The sequence below is a fragment of the Pristiophorus japonicus genome, chromosome 3 (assembly GCF_044704955.1).
Source record: "Pristiophorus japonicus isolate sPriJap1 chromosome 3, sPriJap1.hap1, whole genome shotgun sequence".
Lineage (NCBI taxonomy): Eukaryota > Metazoa > Chordata > Chondrichthyes > Pristiophoridae > Pristiophorus > Pristiophorus japonicus.
Genome location: NC_091979.1, coordinates 165,583,587 through 165,597,617, shown reverse-complemented (window position 1 = coordinate 165,597,617; position 14,031 = coordinate 165,583,587). Strand labels below are relative to the sequence as shown.

The window sequence follows — 14,031 nt, the reverse complement described above, 5'->3', positions numbered from 1 at the left end:
TACCTGCATGCCAAACTTCAATGACTGCTGTACCATGACACCCAGGTCCCGTTGCACCTCTCCTTTTCCTAATCTGCCGCCATTCAGATAATATTCTATCTTCCTGAGTTATCCACCAAAGTGGATAACCTCACATTTATCCACATTATACTGCATCTGCCATGCATTTGCCTACTCACATAACCTGTCCAAGTTACCCTGCAGCCTCTTAGCATCCTCCTCACAGCTCACACTGCCACGCAGCTTAGTGTCATCTGCAAACTTGGAGATATTATTTTCAATTCCTTCATCTAAATCATTGATGTATATTGTAAATAGCTGGGATCCCAGCACTGAACCCTGCGGCACCCCACTGGTCACTGCCTGCCATTCTGAAAAGGACCCGTTTATTCCGACTCTCTGCTAACCAGTTCTCTATCCACATCAATACATTACCCCCAATACCATGTGCTTTAATTTTGCACTCTAACCAAAAGCATGATTTCCCTTTCATAAATTCATGCTGACTTGGACCAATCCTGTCACTGCTTTCCAAATGCGCTGCTATGTCATCTTTAATAATTGATTCCAACATTTTCCCCACCACCGATATCAGGCTAACCGGTCTATAATTCCCTGTTTTCTTTCTCCCTCCTTTTTTAAAAAGTGGTGTTACATTAGCTACCCACCAGTCCGCAAGAACTGATCCAGAGTCAATAGAATGATCACCAATGCATCCATCATTTATAGGGCCACTTCCTTAAGTACTCTGGGATGCAGACTATCAGAACCTGGGGATTTATTGGCCTTCAATCCCATCAATTTTCCTAACACAATTTCCTGACTAATAACGATTTCCTTCAGTAACTCCTTTTCGCGAGACCCTTGAAGCCCGAGTATTTCCGGAAGGTTATTTGTGTCTTCCTTAGTGAAGACAGATCCAAAGTATTTGTTCAATTGGTCTGCCATTTCTTTGTTCCCCATTATAAATTCACCTGATTCTGTCTGCAAAGGACCTACGTTGGTCTTACTGCAGTTGTACAGGGCCTTAGTGAGGCCTCACCTGGAATATTGTGTTCAGTTTTGGTCTCATAGTCTGAGCGTGGACATTCTTGCTATTGAGGGAGTGCGGCGAAGGTTCACTAGACTAATTCCATGGATGGCTGAACTGTCATATGAGGAGAGACTGGATCAACTGGGCGTTTATTCACTGGAGTTTAGAAGGATGAGAGGGGATCTCATAGAAACGTATAAGATTCTGACGGGACTGGACAGGTTAGATGCGGGAAGAATCTTCCCGATTTTGGGGAAGTCCAGAACCAGGGGACACAGTCTTAGGATAAGGGGTAGGCCATTTAGGATTGAGATGAGGAGACACTTCTTCACTCAGAGAGTTGTTAACCTGTGGAATTCCCTGCCGAGTTGTTGATGCCAGTTCATTGGATATATTCAAGAGGGAGTTAGATATGGCCCTTACGGCTAAGGGGATCAAGGAGTATGGAGAGAAAGCAGGAAAGGGGTACTGAATGAATGATCAGCCACGATCTTATTGAATGCCGGTGGCGATTCGCAGGGCTGAATGGCCTATTCCTGCACCTATTTTCTATGTCTTCACTAATCTTTTTCTCTTCACATATCTATAGAAGCTTTTGCAGTCAGTTGTTATGTTCCCTGCATGCTTCCACTCATACTCTATTTTCCCTCTCCTAATTAAACCCTTTTTCCTCCTTTTCTGTATTCTAAGTTTCTCCGTGTCCTCAGGTTTGCTGCTTTTTATGGCCAATTTATACGCCTCTTCCTTGGATTTAACATTATCCCTAACTTCCCTTGTTAGCCACGGTTGAGCTACATTCCCCGTTTTATTTTTACTCCAGACAGGGATGTACAATTGTTGAAGTTCATCCATGTAATCTATTAATGTCTGCCATTGCCTATCCACAGTAAACCCTTTAAGTATAATTTGCCAGTCTATCCTAGCCAATTCATGTCTCATACCATTGAAGTTACCTTTCCTTAAGTTCAGGACCTTAGTCTCTGAATTAACACTGTCACTCTCCATCTTAATAAAGAATTCTACCATGTTATGGTCACTCTTCCCCAGGGGGCCTCGCACAACAAGATTGCTAATTAGTCTTCTCTCATTACACAACACCCAGTCTAGGATGGCCAGCTCTCTAGTTGGTTCCTCGATATATTGATCCAGAAAGCCATCCCTAATACACTTCAGGAATTCCTCCTCCACTGCATTGCTACCAGCTTGGTTAGCCCAATCTATATGTAGATTAAAATCATCCATGATAACTTCTATACCTTTATTGCACACATCCCTAATTTCTTGTTTGATGCCATCCCCAACTTCACTAGTCCTGTTTGGTGGTCTGTACACTACTCCCACTAGCGTTTCCTGCCCTTTGGTATTCCGCAGCTCTACCCATACAGATTCATAGAAATATAGAAAATAGGTACAGGAGTAGGCCATTCGGCCCTTCGAGCCTGCACCGCCATTCAATGAGTAAAGAATATATCACAAATCCCATCTCTCCCAACTTTCCACTCGTCTTGGGTGTTAAACAGGTGGAAAGCTCAAGTTAATGGTTTAGCACAAAAATGTTTATTTAAAAAGATATACGTGGGTGTTTAAAGATTCTGCATTCCACAGACCGACATTTTGTTGCATATTCAGAGGAGGCCACATGCCCAGAACTCTGCTTTCGTGAAGGGTTCATTCACTGTATGGCTAAGTAAATTAAAGCAACAGCCAAATTTGTCATGTTCCTTTGGGAATGAGTGACCATAACATGGTTAAATTTCAAAATCAGTTGGAGGGTGAGAAAGTTGTATCTCATACCAGTTTCCTAAGCTTAAATAAAGGAGACTACAAAGATATGAGGGCAGAGTTAGTTAAAGTGGACTGGGAAAACAGATTACAGTATGGGGGGAACGGGTGGTGACCAATGGCAGACATTTAAGGAGATATTTCATAACTCGCAACAAAAATATATCTCAATGAGTAGGAAAGACTGTAAGAGAAGGGATAACCATCTGTGGCTAACTAAGGAAATAAGGGATTCTATCAAATTGATAACAAGGGCATACAATGTGGCCAAGACGAGTGGGAGGCCAGAGGATTGGGAAACTTTTAAAAGCCAGCAAAGAACAACTACAGAAATAATAAAGAGGGGGAAGATAGATTGTGAAAGTAAACTTGCACAAAATGTAAAAACAGATAGTGAGAGTTTCTACAGGCAAATAAAAAAGAAAAGAGTGGCTAATGTAAATGTTGGTCCCCTAGAGGATGAGACTGGGAAATGAATAATGGAGAACAGGGAAATGGCAGAGACGTTGAACAAATATTTTGTGTCAATCTTCATGGTAGAAGACACTAAAAACATCTCTATAGTGGATAATCAAGGGGCTATAGGGAGGGAGGAACTTAATACAATCACTATCACTAAGAAGTAGTACTCAGTAAAATAATGGGACTAAAGGCGGACAAATGCCCTGGATCTGATGGCTTGCATCCTAGGATTTTAAAAGAAGTGGCTGCAGAGATAGTGGATGCATTGGTTGTGATCTACCAAAATTCCCTGGATTCTGGGGCGGTCCTAGCGGTCCCAGCGGATTGGAAAACTGCAAATGTAATGCTCCTATTTAAAAAAGGAGGCAGACAAAAAGCAGGAAACTATAGACCAGTTAGCTTAACATCTGTCGTTGGGAAAATGCTGGAGTCCATTATTAAGGAAGCATTAACAGGACATTTGGAAAAGCATAATTCAATTAAGCAGAGTCAGCATGGTTTTATGAAAGGGAAATCGTGTTTGAAAAATTTGTTGTAGTTCTTGAGGATGTAATGAGCAGGATGCATAAGGGCGAACCAGTGGATGTGGTGTATTTGGATTTCCAGAAGGCATTCGATAAGGTGCCACATAAAAGGTTACTGAACAAGATAAAAGTTCACGGGGTTGGGGGTAATATATTAGCATGGATAGAGGATTGGCTAACTAACAGAAAACAGAGTGTTGGGATAAATGGGTTATTTTCCAGTTGGCAAACAGTAACTAGTGGGGTGCCACAGGGATCGGTGCTGGGGCCTCAACTATTTACAATCTATATTAATGTCTTGGATGAAGGGATCGAGTGTAATGTTGCTATGTTTGCTGATGAAACAAAAATGGGTGGGACAGCAAATTGCAAAGGAATAGATAGGCTAAGTGAATGGGCAAAAATTTGGCAGTTGGAGTATAATATGGGAAAATGTGAGATTATCCACTTTGGCAGGAAAAATAGAAAAGCAAATTATAATTTAAATGGAGAAAAATTGCAAAGTGCTGCAGTACAGAGGGACCTAGGGTCCTTGTGCATGAAACACAAAAAGTTAGTATGCAGGTACAGCAAGTAATCAGGAAGGCAAATGGAATGTTGGCCTTTATTGCAAGCGGGATAGAGTATAAAAGCAGAGAAGTCCTGCTACAACTGTACAGGGTATTGGTGAGGCCACACCTGGAGTATTGGGTACAGTTTTCATCTCCATATTTAAGGAGGGATATACTTGCATTGGAGGCTGTTCAGAGAAGGTTCACTAGGTTGATTCCGGAGATGATGGAGTTGCCTTATGAAGATAACTTGAGTAGGTTGGGCCTATACTCATTGGAGTTCAGAAGAATGAGAGGTGGTCTTATCGAAACATATAAGATAATGATGGGGCTCGACAAGGTGGATGCAGCGAGGATATTTCCACTCATAGGGGAAACTAAAACTAGGGGACATAGTCTCAGAATAAGGGGCCGCCCATTTAAAACTGAGATGAGGAGGAGTTTCTTCTCTCAGAGGGTTGTAAATCTATGGAGTTCTCTGCCCCAGAGAGCTATGGAGGCTGGGTTATTGAATATATTTAAAGTGGAGATAGACATATTTTTGAGCGATAAGGGAATAAAGGATTATGGGGAGCGGGCAGGGAAGGGAGCTGAGTCCACGATCAGATCAGCCATGATCTTATTAAATGGCAGAGCAGGCTCGAAGGACCAGGTGGCCTATTCCTGCTCATATTTCTTATGTTTCAGCATCCCATGATGCATTGTCCAGAATATTAGCAGTCGGATGGGTTTTGAGACTTTTTCATCGACATGGGTTTTTAGTGATTAAAAATCTAAACATTGCATCACAGCACAGACATTTTTAAAAATGATTTGTGGATATTGTTTTTAGTTTATTAACCTGTACTGAATATAAGCAACTCTGTTCTGTAGAAATTATTTCATGCTTGTAAGATTATATGATAACTGAACTATTTAAAAACAACAGGTAGACTTTTTTTTTTAAGGAATCAAGTAAGGTTTCACTGCCTTTTGACACACCACTTCAGCCCACTGGCTTCTGAATTATTTACTTTGTCACATCAATCTCCCTTCTGACTGGACATTTTTGATGAATCTGCAGTGCTTTGAAATTCAGCCCGAAAACAAATGTCTATCACATACCTATTCATAACCCTGTGAAAAATAAATTAAATTGCACCATTTGGCATAGTAGTCAAAAATTGACATAGTATTTCTAAAAAAAAGTATATACTTTTTTAAACCAGCATTCAAATGACACATCTTGCTGTAATATTTTGTGATTATAAAATTGGATTACAAAGTTTAATGAACTACTGCAGTTTTAATCAATAAATAGCATCAGTGCATCAATAAGATTAGGAATGCAGAGTTGATCCTTCAACTGTTATCTGGTCTAAATAAAAATCCATTTAATTATTCTGTCTACAACATAATAATGAATGAATGTTATTTTTATATGATTTATAACATTTAAAAAAATATTTAACCAGAGATCCCAACAAAAATGCTTCATACCATCATTTCATTTTCAAAACAAATCTTGCTTTAATATTTAATACTAGAAATGAAAAAAATGTGCACAGGAAAGCACTAGAACATCACAAACACTTGAGGAAGAATGGACTAGTGTGGTAATGCAACTGCATGTAAATACAATAAAAGCATCACGTGACAAGTTTCTGTAGAGCCATCCTGTAGTGTGTTTGTGATGTTGTAAAGAATATATCACAATGGTGACACAGGAAAGGATTTCTAGATACCCCAGCTGAAATTTTTGTTGGTGAATGATCCAGCCAACCAACAGAGCGACTTTGAGAGGTTCTTTGTTTTGCAGTATAGCTAAAAATCCAAGGTAAATTACAAGCACACTTGGCTGAACTGAAGAGTCCAGTTGGCGGCGCCTATGGGAATAAAAGGGCACTTGGGTGAGTTCCATCGTGACCGAGAGACTTTCGGAGTGTATGTGGAGCAGCTAGAAATGTTTTTCACCGCAAATATTGTGGAGGTAACTGGACCCAGGCAGGGAAGGGGGAATGGGGAAAGAGGTGATGAGGAGAATGTGTAAAGGAGAGAGCGAGAAGTGGTGGGAAAGAGAGAGAAAGAGAGAGAATGAATGAGGGTGGAGGGATTGAATGGGGTGTCGATTGGGATCAGGGACAAAGCAGGAAAGCTATCTGAGCTGGCAATCTCACTCAAAGCACTCCAAACTATTTTATTCTGACTATTCCAGGATTCTTCCTGACCAAATAGCAGAATCGCAAGCCCACACGTATTTGGAGAACAGTTACAATAGGATGGCACAAATATTCGTTTTTTTTAAGTGTGATTTTTTTTCCCCCTATGCATTTTTTAAATTTAATGTGATGGTTTCTGGGATTTGTAATTAAAACATTCTGGTTACAGAATGCCATAGAACAAACAATTCATAAGTGCCAGTGTCTGTTGTGTTTATACAGTTTATTCAGCTTAGAGTTCTCTTCGGGGCAAGGTACCAGTGTACATGTAGCTAGACACTGCTACAGTCCCTTCTTTCATAATTAATGCTGGCAGCTTGAACTAAATTAGGTCATATCTGGAAACTCTGAATAAAACTCTGCCGGCCAATTATTTCAGTTTGTGTGCTTTATGGAAGTTTGTGCATCGAAGTGAACATAAATCCAAAAATAAGTAAGTTGCTCAGGGTTTTTAGGCAACTTTGTGTTTACAAATCAGCTCACAGAATTCTTCAGTGGTAACTAAATGAAGGCATTAAACATGTGCTCTACAATAAATCGGTACGGAAGCATCAAGACTGGTTTGAGGCTTTAGCAATGTAACGACCCGAGTTTGGTCAACTTACCACTGGCTGCCTCCGAGTTTTCTCGGCGGTCTTGATGTTTTTTGGGGCGCTCTCCCCTCCGAGCGAGTTTGGTCAGGTCCTCATACCGGTGGGGAGAGAAGACCGCTGGGGACCGTCCGCTGGTGTCTGCTGGCGTGCGCTGGTGTTCAAAGCCCACAAAAGTCCTCCCACCCACTTGGTCCGGGCAATCCTCCGCTCCAGCAGCAGAAGAGACCACCGCGTGGAGGCAGGTCTTACCTGAACGGTAAGTATGAAGACCTGTAAAAAAAGGTTCGTGCACTTGTTTTCTTTATTTCTTTTGCAGGGATTTAGGTCGATGGGGTCCTCTGAAGAATTTCTGTAATTTTTTTTTATTGTTTTGATAATTTTTTAATTTCACCGTTCCCCCCTCCCTGGGCCCAACTCTATCCTGGGCAGTACTTTGCTGAGGATTGCATTTGCTGCCCAGATTGGGATCTACCGCCCACTGCCACCTGGAATTGGCGTGCAAGGCCCATTTTTGCTGCCGGGCATTTTTTCCCACATTTTTTCATGAAACTTCCACCCAAAGTACTGTCAGGATAGAAACATAGAAACATTAGAAAATAAGTGCAGGAGTAGGCCACTCGGCCCTTCGAGCCTGCACCGCCATTCAATGAGTTCACGGCTGAACATGCAACTTTAGTACCCCATTCCTGCTTTCTCGCCATACTCCTTGACCCCCGAGTAGTAAGGACTACATCTAACTCCTTTTTGAATATATTTAGTGAATTGGCCTCAACAACTTTCTGTGGTAGAGAATTCTACAGGTTCACCACTCTCTGGGTGAAGAGGTTTCTCCTCATCTCAGTCCTAAATGGCTTACCCTTCTCCTTCGACTGTGACCCCTGGTTCTGGACTTCCCCAACATTGGGAACATTCTTCCTGCATCTAACCTGTCTAAACCCGTCAGCATTTTAAACATTTCTATGAGATCCCCTCTCATTCTTCTGAACTCCAGTGAATACAAGCCCAGTTGATCTAGTCTTTCTTGATATGTCAGTCCCGCCATCCCGGGAATCAGTCTGGTGAACCTTCGCTGCACTCCCTCAATAGCAAGAATGTCCTTCCTCAAGTTAGGAGACCAAAACTGTACACAATACTCCAGGTGTGGCCTCATCAAGACCCTGTATAACTGTAGTAACACCTCCCTGCCTCTGTACTCAAATCCCCTCGCTATGAAGGCCAACATGCCATTTGCTTTCTTAACCGCCTGCTGTACCTGCATGCCAACCTTCAATGACTGATGTACCATGCGGATCTTAACGATCCTTTGGGCGGTACTTGGGCGGAACTTAGGTTTCACCAAACTTGGATGATTTTCACCAATTATGGATGATTCCTCAATATCACAGTTGAACAAAAAATTAGGTTTTGTCCTGACCTTTTCAACATACAAATTTTTTTTTTACAATCGTAGCTTATTTTCGGTGTATTTGCTTATAATTTTTCTCATTGTACAGGGATTATGTGATCAACATTAATAGATCTATAATTATTAAAATCAAGGCAAAAAGAATGTACTTTGAGGTTTCTCCTCCCAGTTGTAGTGGTTTCATTTGTGTTAACCCAACAATTACTTTGTATTGGGGTTGTGGACTCTTCAGACTCCACAGTTTATTGCAAGATCATTGAAACAGCAAAGACTGAGAAAAGGCCATTTTATAAGATCAAACCTGTTCCTTTTACAATCTGCCCCATCAACGCAATCTGATAACCTGATGACTGCTCATCGCTGACTCTCCAAATAGTTTTTCCTTTTTCACTCTATCAAATCCCTTCTACTATATCTCCTCATAGCCTTGCTGCTTCAGTGAAAACAGTCCCAGTAACACAAAATCACTCAACTATAGTTCCCCATCCTGGTGAATTTACACTGTATGCTTTTTCTATGCCAATTGTTAAAGGAATATAAGCTAAAGGAATACAACAGGTTCAGGGACTTTCTTTTATTTCCAGCTCATGTACTGCGATGTAAAAAATATTACTACAATAATAAAGTTGCTTAAACAAGAATGACAGTATTCTATTAATTAACAACTATGGTACAATTTTGCAGGTTAAACAAATTTTACCTGTGCTCATTGTCCTTAAAACTTTAGTTTTAATCCTCCTGCCTATCCTCATCCTATTGTCTGTACTTAAATTTTAAACATTTGACTTGCCTTTCTGTCACTGTCTCTTTATGCCCACCATTCTTTTCCTGAAAGAAACACATTGGATATCTGAAAGCCAGCTTCAAAGGCCTATATTACAGGTTGAACCTCCCTCGTCTGGCACCATTCCCGGCCGCTGGGTAGTGCATAAGCAGAACTCCGACACGAACAAATTGAAGTCCTTCCTCGCTGCCAACTCCTGCAATCACTGGCCTGACCCCGCGATCCACCGCCCCCCACCCCCCACCACGATCTTTCTGCCGCACTCCCAGCCCCAAGCTGGTCAGCCCCGATATCCTCTTGCTCAGTATCTGTACCATCTAATTTAGCATGACCTCCCCTCATCCGGCAAAATCCTTTATCTGGCACAGGTCAGGTCCTGAGGGTGCCGGATAAGAGAGGTTCAACCTGTACATCAAAGTAAAAGTCATATTCGGTAGATTATTAACGGTCCTATCATAGTTGTAGCCAGTTCAATTGTTGCAAAACATGTGTCAAAAACAGGACGTGCTTACTGCCAATGAGTAAACTTGCCTGCAAAATTATTTCTTAAACAAATCTTCGGTTTACGCTGATATTCAGGGTACTTACTTGAAGTCACTAATTTCATCATCGGAATCGAGGAAGACTTGCTTCTACTCTTAAAATGAGTCCTTAGGTGGCTGAACAGTCCAATACGAGAAACACAGTCCCTGTTGCAGGTGGGACAGATAGTCGTTGAGGGTAAGGGAGGGTGGGACAGATTTGCCGCACGCCCATTCCACTGCCTGCGCTTGATTTCTGCATGCTCTCAGCGATGAGACTCGAGGTGCTCAGCGCCCTCCTGGATACACTTCCTCCACTTAGGGCGGTCTTTGGCCGAGAACTCCCACTTTATCAGGGAGGCTCTGAGGGTGTCCTTGTAACGTTTCCTCTGCCCACCTTTGGCTCATTTGCCGTGAAGGAATTCCGAGTAGAGCGCTTGCTTTGGGAGTCTGTGGCCTGCCCAGCGGAGCTGATCGAGTGTGGTCAGTGCTTCAATGCTGGGATGTTGGCCTGGTCGAGGATGCTAATGTTGTTGTGTCTGTCCTCCCAGGGAATTTGTAGGATCTTGCGAAGACATTGTTGGTGGTATTTCTCCAGCGACTTAAGGTGTCTGCTGTACATAGTCCATATCTCTGAGCCATACAGGAGGGCGGGTGTTACTACAGCCCTATAGACCAATGAGCTTGGAGGGCCTGGTCTTCGAACACTCTTTTCCTCAGGTGGCCGACGGCTGCACTGGAGGCAGTGCTGAATCTCGTCATCAATGCCTGCTCTTGTTGCTAAGAGACTCCCGAGGTATGGGAAATGATCCACGTTGTCTAGGCCCGCGCCGTGGATTTTGATGACTGGGGGACAGTGCTGTGCGGTGAGGACAGGCTGGTGGAGGACCTTTGTCTTACGGATGTTTAGCGTAAGGCCCATGCTTTTGTATGCCTCAGTAAATATGTCGACTATGTCCTGGAGTTTAGCCTCTGTATGTAACTGATGGTTGGACACTAGGGGGCCAAAATGGTCCCTTCCGATAAGACCTCTGGGTACCTGAAAGCGACGGGCATGATGCGGCACGGAATGGCCGCCAATTCTCCGTGGAGAGGCCGCCATTTTGTTAACTGCCCTTCGTGAGTTTTGGAGTGGTGCCTGGTACCATTCCGCCCGTTTTCCTGCCGCAGCATGCACGCACTGACCCCTTACCGACTGGCGAGGACCCCCTCGCGAAATTGCCCCTTTCCTGATATTGCCTCGCGGGAACGGCGCCGTCGCCGACTGGTGCCCAACAGCTTTTGCTGTCAGTACACTCTCTGTGCCATGGCGGCCCGGCTGCCTTTAAAGGGGAGGGCGCACTGCCATGGCCGCCATGTTATTTTTTTTTGTCGGCCGACTGCCAGGTCGGGCCGACAATTATGACCCACGGGTTCGGCCGGGCCACCAACAAAAAACCTGGAACCCCCTCTTGGATGCCAGGCCACTGGCCCGGCTGAAACCCTCCCTGGTGGCCCAGTGCTTGTCACTAAAGTGGCTGCAGAGTTCACAGCCGTTCTCCTCTTTAACTTAAGGGGAGAGACGTTGTGACACGCCAGCGCGATGACGTGATCAGTGCGGCGCTGATGACTGACAGCCTCGGCTACTCTGCCCCGCCCCCACTTCTGCCCCTCGATTGACGGCCACTCCGCCCCATCCCCACTTCCGCCCCCATCATGATGACACTTCCGTCCTGCTCGAAAAAAATCACCGAAGTGCTGAATTTCGCCAGATAGGCCGCTCCAATGCATGGGGCGGCCAGAACACATCGAAAACAGTAGGTGCTCCTCGATTCTGGTGGTGGGAAATTTCGGCCCCTAGCATTTTGTTCTCAGAAGATTTGATCGACAAATCTCAGAATATTGACTTTAATTCTGGAAATTTCTGATTAGCTACTATAGACACAACCTTTCAATTAGGTTAGTAACTATTTTCTGTGATTTGACGACACCATGAAAACACAAGCAGCTAGTCTTGGCAATAAATTTTTAGCTATTAAAACATTTCATAAAGTCCCCATCCTAAAGAAAGAACTTGCATTTATATAGCACTGTTGTACATCCCAAAGCACTTCACAGTCAATTAATTACTTTTAAAGTATAGGAGAATGCAGCAGCTGATATGCATACAGCATGGTCCCACAAACAACAATGGCACAAATGTTTTAATGATGTTGGATGAAGAATAAATGTTGGCCAGGACACTGGAAGGAATCCCCGTTCTGCTTTGAACAGCCAATTTTTTCTGCCCAATTGATAGGATAAACTGGACCTTGGTTTAAGGTCTCGTCCTACTGACTAAATGCAATTACAACTTTACCACTGCATTATTTAGTACAAAGAATTAGTCACACATATGAAATCAAAGTAGTCAATGTAAAATTTTTAGTCTATGATTTTATGTAAACAGGATCAACCTGCTGCACCATAACCATTAAGAAACAGAAAATACTACAGAATTGAGGAATTATGCAGGTGGAAAGGTTTATCCTACTAATACAGTACCTGCATTATACATTGTTTTTTTTTAAATCAACAAGATGACAAGTTACAGCCTTTTCATATGAACCTTTGGCCAGTTTGATAGCATCCTTCCAGAATACCATTCCAACCGCTTTCACATTACAGAATCTAGCTGTTTCTTAAATAAGTTCAATGTTCTGACCTCAACTACAACCACGATTCCTGGCAACCCACTCTAACTGGTAACCTTCTGTGTAAATGAATACTGTATGACATCTGTCCTAAACTTTCCCTTTGCAAACTTAAACCTTGTCCTGCTGCCCTGACATAACCGAAAGTATTACTTCGGGTTTAGTTTCTCTGGGCCCAAATTTCCCCAACCCCTGTTTCCGGTGCACTCTCCCGAGATGCGCCGACTTTGTGCGCTCAAAACGGCACCAAAAAACTTATTAACGATTCTGGCCACTCTGCTGTGTGTCCCGGGTCCTGGCGCGACGTTTCTCGTGGAGTGGGGGGGGGCGGAGCTGCAGCCCTGCGCCGAAAACAGTGCCGGCAGCTGTGCGCATGCGCAGTGGAGTCTACACGCATGTGCAGTAGCTCCTCACCCTCCCAGCACATCCTGCAGGCTGTGAGTCAGACCCGATGCTCGCCGCCCCTATCCCTGGCCAAAGGGACGACCCGATGTTCGCCGCCCCTATCCCTGGACGAAGGGACAACCTGATAATCTTCAACAGCACCTCCCGATAAAACATGGGCCAGCAGGCAGCAGTGTGGAAAGAACGTTGCATTTTGTGTGGGCACGTCAAATCGTTATGACCCAACACTGATAAAGTTTTCCCCGGAGAGAAGTCCAATCCCTCGGAGAGAAGTCCAGTCCCTCGGAGAGAAGTCCAGTCCCTTGGAGAAAAGTCCAGTCCCTCGGAGAAAAGTCCAGTCCCTCGGAGAAAAGTCAAGTCCCTCGGAGAGAAGTCAAGTCCCTCGGAGAGAAGTCAAGTCCCTCATAGAGAAGTCAAGTCTCTCGGGGAGAAGTCAAGTCCCTCGGAGAGAAACTAAGTCCCTCGGAGAGAAGTCAAGTCCCTCGGAGAGAAGTCAAGTCCCTCGGAGAGAAGTCAAGTCCCTCGGAGAGAAGTCAAGTCCCTCATAGAGAAGTCAAGTCCCTCGGGGAGAGATCAAGTCCCTCGGAGATAAATCAAGTCCCTCGGAGAGAAGCTAAGTCCCTCGGAGAGAAGTCAAGTCCCTCGGAGAGAAGTCAAGTCCCTCGGGGGGGCCGAGTTAGGAAGGTAGGACTTGTTTTATTTTTAATTTATTTTTAAAAAATTTATTATTGATGGTTTTTATGCTTCTTTAATGTTGTTGTGAAAGTGTTTAGTGCATTGCAAGATCATCTGTGCTTCCCTTCACCACCCCCACCCCCGCTATCTCTGGCTACCTGCGCTGATTTCTTAACTCTCCACAAGGGTTTTCTCTGCGGCCACAAGTGGCCACATAAGCTGGCCTAAGTTAGTTTGGAGCAACTATTAGCTGTCCAAACTGGCTTAAATGGCCAAAACAGGCGTAGGTGTCTGGTAACACCCCCTTTTGAAAAAAAAACTAAACTAAATAAAATCCTAACTAACCCACTTACACTGGTGCAAATTAAATGTGTAGAATGGGGATTTTTAAGATACTCCAGAAAAATCAAGTTGCTCCAAAAAAAA

The 14,031-nt window shown here is 43.6% G+C and overlaps 1 protein-coding gene and 1 long non-coding RNA gene across 2 annotated transcripts in view; one reads left to right on the top strand and one right to left on the bottom strand.

Moving 5' to 3' along the window:
- Positions 1 to 14,031, bottom strand: part of LOC139259998 (microtubule-associated protein 2-like) — a 607,920-nt gene that overhangs the window by 354,674 nt on the left and 239,215 nt on the right. The window lies entirely within an intron of this gene.
- The window catches only part of LOC139259999 (uncharacterized), a 90,161-nt gene continuing 89,089 nt past the window's right edge, over positions 12,960 to 14,031 (top strand). Inside the window, exon 1 of the long non-coding RNA XR_011592700.1 lies at positions 12,960 to 13,614. This is a non-coding gene — a long non-coding RNA (uncharacterized lncRNA). The remainder of the gene's footprint in view (positions 13,615 to 14,031) is intronic.